The sequence below is a fragment of the Dasypus novemcinctus genome, chromosome 30 (assembly GCF_030445035.2).
Source record: "Dasypus novemcinctus isolate mDasNov1 chromosome 30, mDasNov1.1.hap2, whole genome shotgun sequence".
Lineage (NCBI taxonomy): Eukaryota > Metazoa > Chordata > Mammalia > Cingulata > Dasypodidae > Dasypus > Dasypus novemcinctus.
In genome coordinates, this window is record NC_080702.1 from 31,514,986 (window position 1) to 31,518,718 (window position 3,733).

The 3,733-nt window shown below is 33.6% G+C and overlaps 1 pseudogene; it reads left to right on the top strand.

Moving 5' to 3' along the window:
- The first annotated feature begins 1,352 nt into the window (after window positions 1-1,352).
- LOC105747324 (olfactory receptor 7A10-like) lies at window positions 1,353-2,323 on the top strand (annotated as a pseudogene).
- Window positions 2,324-3,733: the final 1,410 nt, after the last annotated feature.

A 3,733-nucleotide genomic window follows, 5' to 3' on the forward strand; every position in this document is an offset into this window, starting at 1 on the left:
ACATTTGCATCCCATTGTTCCAGCAAAATTTGCTAAAAAGCCCATGCTTTCTCCATTGAATTGACTATTCTCATTGCCACAGATAACCAGACTGCATTTGTGTGGATCTATTTCTGGGCTCTCTAACATTATTTATGTGTTTATATCAACAAGGCAATGAAGTTTAATCATATTATTATAGTATATCTTGATAGCAGAACAACATTCTTGTTCATCAGTATTGTTTAGGCTAGCTAGGTAGTTATCAGATAAAATATTTCCTAAAACTTGCATTATATTCTTTAGTATTATATTAGCTTTCTATGTTTTTTACCTTTCCATATAAATTTTAGAATTAGTTTGTCAATATCCTAAACAATTATTTGCTGGCATTTAGAACTGGATTGAGTTGAACATAAGATCAGGTTGGACTGAATGGATTGGGAGAGACTAAACTGCAACACAATCTGTAATGCATGCTGTGTAGCAGTGCTCCAAAATGTATTCATCAAATGCAACGAATGCACCACACTAATGAAAGAACTTGTTGATTTGGGAGGAGTGGGAGATGTGGGGTTGGGGTATATGGGAACCTCTTATATTTTTTAATGTAACGTTAACTGTGACCTAGGTTTCTTTTTTTAAGAAAGATCAGGTTGGAAAGAAACTGCATCTTTATAATACTGAGTCTATTGTACCTTAAACCAGATTACCTCTAATCATTTAATTAATTACTTCCATCTTTTTATTGTACTAACATATGCAACTTAATATTTCCCTTTTTACTCATTTTCAAATATTCAATTTGGTAATATCAATTATATTCAGAATATTGTGCAAACATCACTAATATCCAGTACCTAAGGTTTTCTTCACAAGGTACAAAATGAGCAGTCAAAATGTTTACCAAATGCAATGAATGTCTCATGATGATGGAGGATATTGTTGCTATGGGGGCAGGAGTCGGGTGAGGGGGTGGGGGTATATGGGGACCTCATATTTTTTTAATGTAATATTAAAAAAATAAAGACAAAAAATAAAAATAAAAAAATAAAAGCATAAAAATGCTTACTGATTATAATCAATTCTAAAAAATTTCTAATGGAAAGTATTGCTGTGAGAAAATGTTTAAAATTATGGACAATGATGGCAAGTTAAAAATAGCATGAAGGAGATGAAGGAGTGTTTGTTTCCCTGTTCATTCAGATAAAGGGTTCTACATATTATGTATCTATCAATTTATCTATCTATCTAATAATTAATCACTAAATTAATGAGTTTGCAAACTATAGAAGTTATGATAATTTGCTGTTTCCTGCTTGTGCCTAAATCTGCATTTCTCTGCTCTCTTTTCCAGTAGTATCATTAGCTACATGGGATCAGAAAACCAAACACATGTTTCAGAATTTATCCTCCTAGGTCTCTCAGAAGATACTAATGTGCAGCCCTTCCTCTTTGAACTGTTCTTGATTATGTACATGGTCACCTTCATTGGTAACCTGCTCATCATCCTGGCCATCATCTCAGACTCCCACCTCCACATGCCCATGTACTTCTTCCTCTCTAACTTGTCTTTTACAGATATTTGTTTCACCTCTACCACTGTCCCAAAGATGCTGCTGAACTTCCAGACAGAAAGTAAAATTATAACCTATGAAACCTGCATCATCCAGATGTACTTTTTCATGCTTTTTGGACAATTAGATAACTACCTCTTGACTGTGATGGCCTATGACCGCTTTGTGGCCATCTGTCACCCTCTGCAATACACAGTCATCATGAACCCACACCTCTGTGGCCTCCTGCTATTGGCATGCTGGTTATTGAGTGTTTTAGTCTCTCTTTTACATGGCTTAATGGTTTTGCGGCTGTCTTTTTGTACAGTGTTGGAAATCCCCCATTTTTTCTGTGAAATTAATCAGGTTGTCCAACTTGCTTGTTCTGACACCTTCCTCAATGAATTAGTGATGTATTTTGCATCTGGACTTCTGGGTGTTATTCCACTCACTGGAATCCTTTTTTCTTATTCTACGATCGTATCCTCCATTTTGAGAATTTCAACACCTGGGGGAAAGCATAAAGCTTTTTCTACTTGTGGGTCTCACCTCTCAAAGTAGTGTTCTTGTTTTATGGTACATGTCTTGGGGTATATCTTAGTTCTGCTACTACCCAAAACTCAAGGGCAAATGCCATAGCCTCAGTCATGTACATGGTGGTCACTCCCATGATGAACCCCTTTATCTACAGTCTTAGAAACAAGGACATAAAGCTTGCCTTAAAAAAATTAACAAACATTCTTACTATAAAAGAATTATTTGTCTCAAATGTGGAAAAATGCCCATGATTAACAGAGGTGAAACAATGAGAAATCGAAATTTAGATACTCTCATAAGTGTATAGAAAAAAATATGTTACTTGCCTAATTTTTAGCATTCTACTTCTTTAAATTTTATTCATCAAATCCACTTCTTTCTTCTATATTTTATTTTGAATCAGGTAGTCTCTCTTATAGTGTTCTCTAGAATCAGTCTTAAAGGCAGAAATGGTTGCCTGAATTTTCAGAAGCAAAATAGTTAATACATGTAATTTGGTATTTATAAAATTGTCAGAGATACCAGAAGCATGAAGGTTTACTGCAGTTGCTGCCAGGGCAAAGCAACCAATTTTTTAAAAAGTATCAAATTAATTTTGTAGATACATATTGACAAACTTGTAATTCATTCAACTTGTACAATCAACTGTATTTGCTATAATCACATAATTGTGTATTTACCACTTTTATCATTATTAGAACATTTTCATTATTTCAATAATTCTAATAAAAGACAATGAAACAAGAAAATACCTCACCTCTCAATCTCTCTACATTTCCCCCACTGAATACAGCTGATGTTTCTAGTTATTCTATCCAAAGTGTGTAATCAATGGTTTTAAATAATTTCAGTGTTGTATATTCATCATCTGAAAAATTTTAGAACAATTTCACTACTCCAAAAAGGAAGACTCCACACCAATTATCATTCCTTCATCAGACTTACATAACCACTAATGTACATTCATCTTTTTAAATTGAATTATAATTACATTTTATATAAATGAAATTATACAATATATAGTACTCTGTTTCTGGTCTCCAATTATTATGATGTTTTGGCCTATTTTGTATGATATTAATATTTTGTACTGCATAATTACATTTGTACAGTGTCAAAGAAAAATGGATTTATATATGTATTTCTACTCATTCATTTCTCATAATATATTTATATTTCAAATGGTAAATTTAGTTCATAATAGGGCAATCATAAAGCATTTGCCCTTTGGTGTTAGGCTTGCTTCACTCAACATAATGTCTCCAGGTTCATCCATGTTGTCATACGTTTCACAACTTCATTTATTCTTAGTGCTGCACAATATTCTATCATTTGTATAATGCACAATGTGTTTATCCGTTCATCAGTTGATGGACACCAAGGCTGTTTCCAACTTTTGGTTATTGTGAATAACACAACTAGGAACACTGATGTGCAGATATCTGTTCATTTCACTCCTGTCCATTCTTTTAGGTATATACCTAGAAGTGATATTGCTGGGTACCATGGCAAGTCTATACGCAATTTCTGAAGGAACTGCCAAACATTCCTCTACAGTGGCTGTACGATTCTACATTCCCATCAACAGTGAATAAGTTAGTATTCTTTTCTCTCCACATCCTCTCCAACATTTACAGTTTTCCAACTTTAATAGCAGCCAG